We start from the raw sequence: 13,734 nt of genomic DNA, 5'->3' as shown, positions 1-13,734 counted from the left end.
AGTTCAGGGGTCAGGGGCCAGACAATCTTGAGTTTAGGTTGCTGCCCTGCTGTTCATATGCTGTGTGACCTTGGGCAAATCACTTAGCGCCTCTGAGCCTCAGGATGGGGATAAACGGTTGGTCCCATCTCACTGGGGTGCTGTTGAGGCAAAGTCCTCGGACCGTGGTGGATGTTCCATGCACACTCTTTCCCGTGGCTACTGCTCAGGATCAGCCCCATTTTTCTGGACCCCAAAACTTCCCACCAATGCTGCTCCCCATTTCAATTCTCCAGCCTGGGCTCCTATTCTACCCAGTGCTGCGGGCTCCTGCCTTCCACCGGTCCACGAATGTACTTTCATCCTAACCTGGCCCCACCCACCAGGTGGAGAGCAGAACAGCGACGAAACAGCCACCCAGGCTTGGTGCCCACCATGCAGTGATAATAAGAGCACTTCCTCTGTTGCAATGTGCCTCACCAAGCTGCGCACGTGCGTTGACTCAGTAAATCTCCACGACTCCCAAGAGGTAGGTACTATCATTCCCCCATTTTATGGATGAGAAAACCGAGACTTTAGGGAAAAGTAGTCCAAAAACGCAGAAACAGACAATTCACAGAGGAGGAAATCAAAATTGCCGATCGAGCTCAGGAGAAGCTGCCCAGACTCACAAGCCGCCACAGAAAGGCAAATTAAATTGATCATGAGACGCCGTTCTTCATCAATTAGATTAACAGATGATTAAGAGGGCAATCACCTCCAATGCTGGCGGACTGTGGGAAAGCAGGTGTCTACATACCACGTGAAACAGTTCAATTGCTGCAGCCTTTACAGGAATTAACCTCACAGTAGCTATTAAAGTTTAAAATGCTTGTCCTTTGAACAAGCAACCTCACTTTGGGGAATCTATCCTACACAAGTCAGATCAGCAGTGCGTGAAAGTTGTGTCCAAGGCTGTTTGTGGCAGCATCGTTCAAGGCAGGGAAAACGAAGGATTCCAACAACATTGTAATGGAGAAAAAAGGGAAACAGTTCAAGGATGTTAAAGGATTGTCTTTAATGGGGGGGGGGGGGAATGGAAACAAACTAAATTTTCATCGATAGAGAGGAGCTGGATAAATTTTATAATCCATATTACAGAATATCACGCAACAGTTTAAAGAACAAATTACAGCTCTACGTGCTGGATCGCTGAGTGAGAAACCAACCTAAGCTGCTCCTTAAAATGGGTCAGAGAGCAACATTTTAGCTAATAGGAAACTATATTCCATTATTTTAAGTGGTGTAATATCATAATGCATTCCCAGCCCATTCGAAAAGCCCAAGGTCCCCCAAATTACTAAAACTCTCTCCAATAATCATGAAATAATCCACTGAGTATTTATAATATCAGGCATTTAAGCCATCAATATAAGGAAGATGTGGCACATATACACAATGGAATATTACTCAGTCATAAAAAGAAACGAAATTGAGTTATTTGTAGTGAGGTGGATGGACCTAGAGTTTGTCGTACAGAGTGAAGTAAGTCAGAAAGAGAAAAACAAATACCGCATGCTAACACATATATATGGAATCTAAAAAATGGTTCTGATGAACCTAGGGGCAGGACAGGAATAAAGACACAGATGTAGAGAATGGACTTGAGGACACGGGGAGGGGGAAGGGTAAGCTGGGACGAAGTGAGAGAGTGGCATGGACATATATACACTATCAAATGTAAAACCGATAGCTAGTGGGAAGCAGCTGCATAGCACAGGGAGATCAGCTCGGTGCTTTGTGACCACCTAGAGGGGTGGGATAGGGAGGGAGGGAGGGTGGGAGACGCAAGAGGGAGGGGATATGGGGATATATGTATACATACAGCTGATTCACTTTGTTATACAGCAGAAACTAACACACCATTGTAAAGCAATTATACTCCAATAAAGATGTTAAAAAAATAAATAAAAGGTGAACACGGAAAAAACCCCATCAGTAGCCTAATTATTGAACTCTGTGCACTCGCTCGAGGGGCCGTGTGTGCACACTCAACCGCACTGCTCTCCTTGATTGCAATTAACGTACCCTGTGATATCAGCAAACGGCAAACTAACGTTAAAGGTACGCAGTGAATGCAGATAAGATTTAGCAAAATAAAATGAACAAGGGGACGTTTTAATAATGGAGGGTTACTGATGGAAGAGTCATCTGAGGGGAGGGGGAATGGGGCCGTGACGAGTGCCATGGGTCACCCAGATGCCCCTTCAGGGAGGAACTTGTCTCTCCAGCTGCCGGCAGTGCTGCAGGCAGATAGCCTTTAGCTGTGAGCCCTTCGGGAACTGTGTCTCCTGAGGCCACGTCCCTCTGTGGGACAGCTGCCCCATGTGGGTCATTGGCTTGCTGGTCTAACGGGCACAGTCAGACACCTGCTCGCCCCTTAAGGATGAGCAGGGCGGGCAGGCTTAAGATCGGCTGGTCTGGATCATTCCAGCGGGCTCTGGGGCACAGGGCCCGTCCCTGGCTGTCTGGTACCTGCCCTGGGTGATGAGGGCAGGGGGACAGTGGCCCGGAGTGAGGGAGCCCCATGGAGCAGACGGCGGGGGCTGGGCTCTGGGTTGGATCGTTTGCATTGGAAGGGTGTGCTCACTGGTGAGTTATTTATTATCTCTAGGACCCGGCTGCCCTGGGAGGGGCAGTCCCAGCTGGGTCAGCCAGGCCCCGGATGTGAAAACATCCGAACACAGAAAATACAAGATTAGGGACTTCCCTGGTGGCACAGTGGTTGAGAATCTGCCTGCCGATGCAGGGGACACGGGTTCGAGCCCTGGTCTGGGAGGATCCCACATGCCGCGGAGCAACTAGGCCCGTGAGCCACAGCTACTGAGCCTGAGCGTCCGGAGCCTGTGCTCCGCAACGGGAGAGACCACAACAGTGAGAGGCCCGCGCATCGCGATGAAGGGTGGCCCCCGCTCGCCGCAACTAGAGAAAGCCCTCGCACAGAAACGAAGACCCAACACAGCCAAAAATAATAAATAAAATTTTTAAAAAAAGAAAATACAAGATAAGTGAATACACCTGAAGGTGAACGAGCAAAGGCGAGGAGAGGGAGTCCTGTGGGCAGAGCCGCATGAGGGCAGGAAGACAGGTGCACATTCTAATTTCCCTCCAGTTGCTCCGCCTACAGCCTCCCAGGAAGGCTTGCGGCCTGGGCGGGAGGGCAGAGAACCGTGCGCACTGGCGTCCCGGAGTGACTGGACCAAGCCTCGCTTCTGGTTCACACCTGCTGCCCTCTCCCAGCACCCAGCTGTGCCCGTGACCTCAGCCTCTGGCCAGGTAGGATTCCCTGATAGACCCGGCTGCATGCAGATTTACTGAGGAGGGGGCTCACACTGCGGAGGGGAGAAGAGCGGAGGGGAGGGAGTGGGCACGGGGGAAATCGCCGAGATGCGGCCTCATCCACGGCCAGGGTCGCTGTGCCAGCCGGGCCTCTGCGGCTGCATGCCCGCTGGGCAAAGGGAGCTGCTGAAGAGGATTCAGCAGAGCTGGTGCCAGTTTCGGGTGAACCTGATCTGCTGTCCAGGGTGGATTGCGGGGCATCAAGTTGGTGGGTGCAGTCTGGAGTCGTGGCAGGCGGGGGCAAGGGGAAGCGGACAACGTCTGGAGATGTTTCGGATGCAGCACGAGGACTCGGCAACTGACGGATATGCACGCATCTTGGGTGGGCAGTGGGCAGAGGGAGGCCAGCAGGGAGCTCCCTGGTTTCACTTGCAGCTGGGTGGGTGTCGGGTATTTAACTGGAATAGAACTCAAGGGCAGCGTTGAGCTGGGGAGTAGTTACCAGCACGTACGAGGAAGGCATCCTGAACGGAGTCGAGGAGACGTTTGTTTCAAAGCGCTGCACTGTAATTTTCCGTTTTTGTGGTATCTTTGTCTGGTCTTGGTATCAGGGTGATGCTGGCCTCAGAGAATGAGTTCGGAAGTGTTCCTTCCTCTGCAATTTTCGGGAATAGTTTCAGAAGGATGGGCGTTAGCTCTTCTCTCGATGTGTAGTAGAATTCACCTGTGACGCCGTCCGGTCCCGGACCTGTTTGCTGGGAGCTACAGGTCAATCTCGCCGATGAACATAGAGGCAAAAACCCTCAACAAAATACCAGCAAACAAATCCAATACGTTAAAAGGATCAAACACCACGATCAAGTGGCATTTATCCCAGGGATGCGAGGATTTTTCAATATTTGCACATCAATCAATGTGATACACCTCATTAACAAACTGAAGGAGAAAAGCCATAGGATCATCTCAATAGATACAGAAAAAGCTTTTGATAAAATTCAACCTCCATTTATGATTAAAAACTCCCCAGAAGGTGGACATAAAAGGAAACATACCTCAACGTAATAAAAGCCATATATGACAAACCCACAGTTAACATAATACTCGGTGAAAATCTGAAAGCATTTCCTCAAAGAGCCGCACTCATGCTCATCAATGCAGGTCAGCCTCACAGCTGGCTGCCCCTCCCCCCTCCAGTGCTCTATCCTCCCCTCCTTCTCTTCTGTCTCCCTTCCCTCCTCCCTAAAGTACATTTTTAGCATCAGGGTATTGGGCAGCCTACACGTGGCATTAAGGGAAACCTGGCCATGATCCTATGTGACATAAAATTCATTAGCAATACCTAGTTTTGCCTTCATTATTCAGAAAGCTGTACCCACTTAGTCCGAAACTAGGGTGAGATGATGAGTGGAGAACACATACAAGTCTGCCGATAGGAGCTGAACGGCCTCTGAAGATCGTTTACCCTCCCCAGTTCTGTTTGCTGGGCTCTGAAATACAGCAGAAGCTACCCCATAGCAGGCAGTGAGGCCCCAGTGAAATCACCTTGTGAGCGTAATCATTCTTTTCCTTCTCGAAGCAGCTCTTATATTTGACCTTGGAGGTATGAAATAGCCCTCGCCGGAGCGGGGCCCCTCCCTGTTGCCTCTGTCTTCCTTGTCCCCGGACTCTCTGCCCCGCAGTGGATGTGACCTAGGGCTCCCGAAAACCCCCCCCCGCCCCGGCTCCCACCCCCCCACCCCGGCCTCACACTGATTTCCATAACCTGAATCCTTCCTCCACTATTTGCAACGACTTTCTTAGTAGATGATTATGAAGCAGAATGTGGTCCCTTCTGTGAGAGAGATCACTCAGAATAAACCGCAGGGGCATTTTTCCTTCTCAGTCTTTTTCTCCCGTGCGGTGCGTGCTCAAGCACCTCAAAGATCTTTGTTTGACGGCTACGTGCGTTAACATAGACGAGTGTGACATTTCTGCCCTATCGTAATTGTTATTTGCTCTTTTAATTTCTGAATTTATGATTGTTTCTAATGTTGTGGCCCCAGCCCTTGAACGTAAAGATTTCCATCGCACCCCAATAGCCATGCTGCATGAGGAAAGAAAGACAGTGGTGAAATCGCACAGACTTATATAAACATCTTATAGGAATAGAGAAACAGTGCTCATTGTCTAAGCAGGGTGAGCACTGCCCTGAAAGATGCCAACCTATTCATGTAGCAAAAGCTTCCAAAGGCAGGTGATTGTCAAGGTTTGGGGCAGCTCACATCACCTCTAATCATAATAGGATGCTTTACGGTGGTACCCTTATGATTACGTCAAAATGCTTGTTTATCAAAAGGTCTGAGGGGGCACCAAAGAGTTCTTCTGGCCCACACTTTCCTCCGCATCACTGACGCAGTCCCACAGCTCCCAAAGTCAGAGGGAACCAAAAGGCGTAACCATGATATGCTCTGCCTCTCTGTCCAAGCCTTGTGTCCTCCCTCACATGCCATCGATACGTAGTTTGCTCCCAGACCATCGATAAGGTGGTGTCAGTGACCTGGGCTTTAGAGAGGTGAGCCGGGGAGCCAGGAAGTCATTCATGGGCCAGAGATGACAGGTGACAGAGACCCTGACCGCTCAAAGTGTGGTCCCAAGACCACCAGCCAGGTGTCAGAAACCACACCTGCGGCGATTTACCAAGACTCTCACAGGTGACCCGTAGGGATGTGAAGCTTGAGAAGCACAGGTCTAGGGAAGAGCTTCTTGAAAGTAAAGCCCGGAGAGATGCAGGAGCGCTTGTGCAAAGGCAGACCCGGGGACATTAGGTCTTTGCTAGTTTTCAGGGTGTCGAAGCAGCAAGGCCCCAGGAGGAGGTCAGGGGCTCCCCTGAACATTCAGGAACATTTCAATTAAGTATACAGGCACACCTCGTTTATCGCATTTTGCAGACATTGCATTTCCCACAAACTCAAGGTTTGTGGCAACCCTGCGTCCAGCAGGTCTTATCGGCGCTATTTTTCCAACAGCATTTGTTCACTTCAAGTCTCTGTGCCACGTTCTGATAATTCTCACCGTGTTTCAAACTTTTTCATTTTTACTGTGTTCGTTATGGTGGTCAGTGATACTAGAGTTACTGCTCTGACTTGCTAAAGGCTCAGATGGTGGTTAGCGGTTTTCAGCAAGAATATATTTTTTAATTAAGGTTTGTTCGTGGTTTTTTTAGTTATACTGCTATTGCACACTTCAGAGACTACAGTAAAATGTAAACATCCCTTTCCTAGGCACAGGGAAACCAAAAGTTGGCGTGACTTGCTTTATTTCCACGTTCGCTTTCTCGTGGTGGTCTGGAACCAAACCAGGTATCCCTGAGGTCTGCCTGTAATTGTGTTACTCAGTGGTTTTGAATCAGTAGGATTTCGGCAATTATTTTTTCAGGCAGTGTATGTGAACCTGAAAGAAGTGTTCACGTGGCTTTCTCTGTCACATCCGGTCAGCTTAGATTTCCAAATCATGTAACGCCTACTCACACAGTTTCGTATTAGAGGTAGTGAAAGGAGGTGGAGGGGGAGAAAAAGAAAGAAAAGAAGGAAAGAAAGAAGAAAAGGAAGGAAGGTAGAAAGAAAAATATCGAAGTAAGAATTGCTTTTTATTTGGGGGACGCATTCCAACGCTGGTCTCTGGTTGGAAAGCACACTTTGTTTACAAGAATTTTTTATGTTTTAGAACACTGATTAGGGGGCAGGTAGTCCCAAGCCGTGGACTTTGTAAATATGCTTTTCTAACTGGGAAGAAGGATGTCGGCTCACTCCCCATCATTACTCTGGACCTGTGCCTACGCTAGAAGCCAAGAACAGGTGTCACCTGGGAGACGAAAGTGCTTATGGGAGGTGACAGTCAGATCCCAGGGTGCGTGGCTGTCCTGTGGCTCCTGTGACAATGTACCACAAGCCGACAGGAATGTACTCGCGGTTCTGGAGGCTCGGAGGCTGACATCAAGGTGTCAGCAGGGCGCGCCTCCCAGAAGGCTCGAGGGGAGGGTCCTTCCTGCCTCTTCCAGCATCTGGTGGCCCCTGGGAATCCTTGGCGTCTTCGTCCATCCAATCTCTGCCTTCGTGTTCACAAGGCCTTCCTTCTTTGTTCGTGTGACGTTCCTGTCAGATACCCGATGTTAGATTTAGGGCCCACACTGATCCGGCGTGACCTCAGCCCAACTTAAACAATTACATCTGCAAAGACCTTATTTCCGAGGTTCTGGGTGGACATGAACTTTCGGGGGGACACTCTTCAACCCATACAGAAAGGAAGGCAGCTGATAGACAGTGGAGCAAGAGCCCCAGACGGGTGTTGGGCGCCTGAGTTCTCCTGGCTGGGCAGCCTCCCTGGGCCTTGGTTTCCACGTCTATAAAAAGAGACACCATCAAGCCCTGGATAGAATTCCTTTCTTTAATTCTACGGTGGCAGAGAACCCACCAAGGACAGTTGCAAGGGGACCAGCGAGGAAAAGGAGCTGAAATTCCTCTCAAATTTGGAGGCAAAGTCTCAAGTTTCAGTGGAATCGCCAAGTCAGTCCCTTAGGACCTCTGGGTAGGTCCCTTGCGTCTCTGCTTCCATCTCCTTGCTTTTCAGACTAAGCTAAGAACTTGGAACTCCCGCGCAGGAATATTGCAAAGAGCCGGTATGTAAAGGGACCGATTCTCAAGCATGTTGCAAATAGGAGGTGCTACAGGAATACTAACTAGGGGGTGACTGATCAGGGTTTCTCGGATTCTAAATCTGGCAAGAGAGAGAAAGAGAGAGGTGGGGGGGTTGGGAGCGGAGAGAACGAGCTATTTTAAACTCCTGGCCAAGAAATGCTTGTTTTAAATCCGCACTAATATTACGAGCTCAGCCTGTTTGAGCAATGAATTTTGCTTCCATAATTGTCCTGTCCACGGTTATGCTGGTGGAGAGAGCAAGAGACTTGGTGATTTCTGATCTAAAGCTGCCCGTGTTTCCAGGTGGCTGAGTGGGGCTGGGGACGCCATGGGAGCCCCTGGAGAACCCTGAGGATGGGGGAGGGCGGCCCTCTCTTGGGGCCAAGCCATATGACTAATGATTAATATTTCACACTGCTTTTAATAATAAATGACAGGACCCTCAATCAGCACATCTGACCTAAGGTCAGGAACAGAAGAAATGCATTTATTGATGAATTTGCTTTGTACCCTCTCAGCCGCATCTGTGTCTCTGGGTATATGTGAATCGATGTTGCCTACAACGTCCAGATTTTTTTTTTTTTTAAAGGTCTTCTGGATGCAACTATAAAGACAGCCAGCCCCCTCACTGCTGCCGGGGAGGGCGTGTCAGCAAGAAATGCTCTCATTTTAGGCGTGTCCCTTCTCCTTCTGCCATCAGACCTGCTACAAAACAACTCACTATGAACTGAAGAAGAGAGGGTCAGATACATTCAGTATGTAGTTTCTCATTGGTTTAAATTTTTTTGAAACGTTTAAAACGTAGAAGAGTACAGAGATCATAGAACAAACTTCCAGGTCCCCACCACCCCAAATTATTGATAACAAATGCCATTTCCTGTCTTTGGGGCGTTTTCAAAATATGAAATGAACAAAAGTTTACAGCTCCGGCTCCGTCCCTTTCAACCCCGCTGGCGGGGCCTTCCCTCTCGCCTCTCGACTGGGATGGGGGTCTCCAGGCCGTCGTGAGGGCTTCTGCCCCCCTCTCCATGTATCCCTGAACAATCTGTAATATTGCTGTTTGGGCTGTTTTCAGTTTCCTAGAACTTGCTTTCTGTCACTCGACATTACGTTTGTGATGATCGCCCATGTTGATCTATTACGTCTTGTTTATTGATGACACTTGTGTATAGAAGTCTATGGTATGAACACGCCCTGGTTTACTCATCTTTCCCCAGTGGATGGACATTTAAGCTGTTTCTCTCTGATAGAGTTTCTCTTTCTATGTCGTCGGTGTACACGCACATGTGAGATTTCTGACTCCTGACCACATGCCTGTGTATTCAGCTTTACTGGGTGCGGCCACGCTGCTCTCCAGAAAGGCCGGATGGATTTCCACTCAATCAACAGGACACGAGAGTTGCTTTTCCCACACATTCTCTCTGACGTTTAACAGTGTCCAACTTCCTTATTTTAAACACTCTGACAGGTGGGGAGGGGAGAGGGCCCTCAAGATTGCTTTCATAGTGTCATTCTTTGGCCATCTCTGTTGGAGGTATGAAAATGCAGCACAGGGAACAAAAACCAGAGGAGGAACCAGATTTAAGAGACCTGAAGCTGGAGGGTCTCCCCGGTTCCAGCTCTCCAGAGACCTCGCCACCAGGACTGCCGTCCCCACCATCCCATCTGCCATTTCAGTAAAGCAGAGTAACACAGTCTAAGTATTTTGAGAATGAGGGATGGCATTGGCAAGATCTGGGTCCACCTGTTGCCTCTAAGACGTTCCTTTGTTATTTATTTATTTTTAATTTTATTTTATATTGGAGTACAGTTGATTAACAACGTTGTGTGTTAGTTTCAGGTGTACAGCAAAGTGATTCAGTTATACCTATACATGTATCTATTCTTTTTCAAATTCTTTTCCTGTTTAGGTTATTACAGAATATTGAGCAGAGCTACCTGTGCTATACAGTAGGTCCTTAAGACTTTCTTTAGACAACTGACTTCACTCTCTGAACGTCAGTTTCATCAACGGTCAAAAGTGGACAGTAGGGCTTCCCCGGTGGCGCAGTGGTCGAGAGTCCGCCTGCCGATGCAGGGGACGCGGGTTCGTGCCCCGGTCCGGGAAGATCCCACATGCCACAGAGTGGCTGGGCCCATGAGCCATGGCCGCTGAGCCTGCGCGTCCGGAGCCTGTGCTCCGCAACGGGAGAGGCCACGACAGTGAGAGGCCCACGTACTGCAAAACAAACAAACAAAAAAAGTGGACAATAATTCTTATCCCATAGGTCCTGCAAGGGCAAAAAGAGACAATATTTGCAGAGGACTTAACACATCACTTGGCCTCTGGTGTCCAGAAAAGGCCAGCTATTATTGCTAATAATCAATAGTATATTGAAAGGGTTGGGTCTGGACTCTGGAGGCGCCCACTGTCTGGGTTTCTTTCCTGGCTTGGCTGCTCGCTTGCTGTGTGCCTTGGTTTTCTCACCTGTAGAATGGGGATGCTATTCATACCAATCGTGAAGATCAAGAGAGATCATTCACGAAAAAGATTCAGTGCATGGTACATAGTAAGTGCTCAATAAATCATTGCTCCTATTCCTAACAGAGCAGATTATCAAAAGCGGAACTACCCTGTGATTTGGACAGAATCTTTTCAGGAACCTTGGCCTGGAAGGTCACCAGACTATGAAGATTTCACAGTGCAGTGCAGCTCCTTCAATGTCTTCCAGGCTATGAGAGCTCTGTTCTCCTTCCCATTGACTTTGGCAACAGGATGAGGGCTGGTGTGTGCCCAGTGGAAAGCACCCCAGGGACCCAGTGGTCCTTCCGCCCCTGCCTGGTTCTGTGGCATAACAGCAGGTGTGGCCTCCAAAGGCCTGGTCAGGTTTTGGGTGGAGAGAAAAGAGGGAGCATCAGATGACAAGGGGGAATCCCTCGTGGGAGAGCTGCCTCGCGCACGGGCCCAGGAGGAAAGCACGTCGGACCTGCCGGGCAGTGGAAATGACAGCAGGAAGCAACATCAGTTCTCTTCTCTTCCGAGGTGTCCCCTGCCAGCACTCTGAGTGATAATAAATCACTCATTTCTGACATGGTTTATTTTTATAAGAAGCATCCAGCCATCTCATTTCAAACATAACTTAAATGCAGGGGAAAAACCCTGCAATGTTTATTATTAATTAAGCAGGATTACAGAACCCACTCGGTAGAAACAGGCTGAGGGAAGCAGACATCATCCCAAATATTTGACACCAGCCCCCAGGCCTTCCTGGGAGGGGCTTCCCGACAAGATTCCTTTTGTCATAAATCCAAATATCTATTCACACCTATCTGCATTTTGATGCTGGAATTGGATACTCCGTGTGTGCAGATGTTGGAATATTTACTGACAGTTAAAATTTCATGTTCCCCGGATTGATGTTTGTGCCTAAGGACAGATGACCAGCGTCTTGCAGGTAGTTTGAACAGGTGTAAAGATTATTTAACACCGGCTTCTGCTTTCTGTCTTTAGATCCTCCAGGAAACGGGAAATCAAATCTCCAGGGACTCTCCAGGTGGGAAGTGAAAATAAACGATAATCCTATAAATAAGTCAGTTGTGTCTCCTGGTGGTCGGGAACGGGCTTTTTCTTTTATGATCTCGTTACTGTTCCCAATTTATGAATTCTAAAAAATTCAGAGACGATTTGAAATATTTAAAAGTGTTTTAAAGACTCTGCTTCGGAAATGGAGCTGTAACATGATTACATCCAGAGTGCCTTTCACAAGCCCGTGCTGTCTCTGGGAGGGCCTTTGCGGACAGTGCCCAAGCCCCAGCAGTGCTGTGCGTGAGCTGCGTAAGAACCTGCAGCTGAAGACCCGGATGGACCAACACCCACGACTGGGGTGTCACTGCGGCACCCAGAGTTATCCTGGGGGACCACCACCCAGAGCATGGACAGCAAGGATCCCCAAACAGCGGCGCGCATGAATGCCTGCGAATTGCTAGACGGCTGACGCCAGCTCTGGTCATTCAAAAAATGTGACCCCACAGTGTCCTGCTCACAGCTCATAACTGGATGAATCAATCATTCCTTGGTCGTCCAGGGACGAGGGGTGAGGGAGACATCCTCCCCAGGGGCCCCAATAAGGGGCGCCTCACCTGTAGAGAATTTTGAAACAATAATAGAACCAATTCAGAGTCCATCTGCTTTTGATTATCGCCAGACACTGACACTTCTACACAAAGCCCGTGATAACACATGCTTCCTCCCCGAAGTCCTCTCGCTGGTTTCAGTTCTACGCAATTACCATTGGGCTTCAATGGTATAGCTTCAGATCGGCACAGTCGTCTGACTCATCCTCTGATAAACACTGTATTCGACATGGAGGGTTATACAATTTGCCCCCAACACTCAGGAACTCGGCTGCATGTGCCCATTTTAAGAGGAAGTTCGCCAGGGTTCGGAATTTTGGGGACTCGTTTGGGGTGCAGTTCAGGTCCCCGACTCCCGTGATGCTACCTATTCCTGTGTTTACACAGTTGATTCAAAATAAACAATAGGGGCTTCCCTGGTGGTGCAGTGGTTAAGAACCTGCCTGCCGATGCAGGGGATACAGGCGCGAGCCCTGGTCCGGGAAGATCCCACATGCCGTGGAGCAACTAAGCCCATGCGCCACATACTACTGTCCCCAGCACACTTGAACCACCACCAGTGGGGTGTGTGCTGTCAAGTTGGGTCCTATAAGCACGTGCCCTGGGTGCTATAGCAGAGACCACGATAGACATTTCTAAACAGTGAATTCCATAGTTCATTAAGTACAAAAGTCACAAGTGCTATGAAAGAGGATAATGTTGGAAATGACCGTATCGATTGTCTATTGCTCTGTAACAAGTTTCCACAAACCTTTGTGCCTCAAATGAATGAACATTTGTTATCCCCGTTTCTGTGCCTCAGCTGGGTGGGTCTGGCTGAGTCTCGCATGAGGTTGCAGACAAGACGTTGGCGGGCGCTGCATCATCTGAAGGCTCGACTCGGGCATCAGGAACCACGTCCCAACTCACTCACTGGCTCTCCCTTAACGTGCAGACCCACGCGGAGGGCTGCTGGAGTGTCCTCACGCTGTGGCGGCTGGCTTCTCCCAGAGCAGGCCACCCAAGAGAAGAAACCAGGAGGAAGCCACAGTGCCTTTTATGACCTGGTCTCAGAAGCACACTTCTGCCATATTCTGTTCAGCAGAAGTGAGTCGCTAAGTCCAATCCACTCTCAAAGGGAGGGAATGAGGCTCCGTTTTGGAGGGAAGAACGTCAAAGGATTTATAGACTCATTCTAGAACCCACACACCAGCTCTGAAGTGAGAATGGGAACTAATTAGGGAAAGAAACAGGAAGGAACGTTCCGGGCAGAGGGAAGGAACGTGTGCAAAGGCCATGGGGTGGAAGGAGCAGAGTGGTTGGAAGGCAAAGAGGAAAACGGCTCAGCTGAGGAAGGGGAGGGTCTTGCCCGCGTAAGGATGTGGGGTTTTATCCTAATAGTAAGAGAAGGGTGTGCGTCAGAGTACTGACAGGACCCATCTGTTATTTGTAAGGGTCTTGACGGTGACCAAGTGAATACTGAGTCTGACGGAGCCAGGAATGATGAGAGATGGACCCATTAGAAGGTAATTACCATAACCACACTGCAGGGATGAGGGCTCGGCTGGGGTGGGCCTGGGCTGGAAAGGTATTTACTGATCAACTCGGGATGAGAGGGAGACTTCAGAGATGATGCTGAGGTTTCTGGCTCGTGCAGCTGACAGCGGAGGTG

The sequence above is a fragment of the Pseudorca crassidens genome, chromosome 15 (assembly GCF_039906515.1).
Source record: "Pseudorca crassidens isolate mPseCra1 chromosome 15, mPseCra1.hap1, whole genome shotgun sequence".
In the NCBI taxonomy this organism is placed as follows: Eukaryota; Metazoa; Chordata; class Mammalia; order Artiodactyla; family Delphinidae; genus Pseudorca; species Pseudorca crassidens.
Note: the sequence above shows the minus strand (reverse complement) of the source record.